We start from the raw sequence: 269 nt of genomic DNA, 5'->3' as shown, positions 1-269 counted from the left end.
GAGGGATGAGTGCCCCTCCCTCAGGGTCCCTCACTCAGTCCTCACAGTCCCCTAGAAGGGTGAGTAGTCCTCCCTCAGCGTCCCTCACTCAATCCTCACAGTCCCCTAGAGGGGTGAGTACTCCTCCCTCAGGGTCCCTCACTCAGTCCTCACAGTCCCCTTGAGGGATGAGTTCTCCTCCCTGACGGTCCCTCACTCAGTCCTCACAGTCCCCTTGAAGAATGAGTGCTCCTCCCTCAGGGTCCCTCACTCAGTCCTCACAGTCCCCT

This window comes from Octodon degus, unplaced genomic scaffold, assembly GCF_000260255.1.
Source record: "Octodon degus isolate 3935 unplaced genomic scaffold, OctDeg1.0 scaffold00023, whole genome shotgun sequence".
Taxonomy (NCBI): Eukaryota; Metazoa; Chordata; class Mammalia; order Rodentia; family Octodontidae; genus Octodon; species Octodon degus.
Note: the sequence above shows the minus strand (reverse complement) of the source record.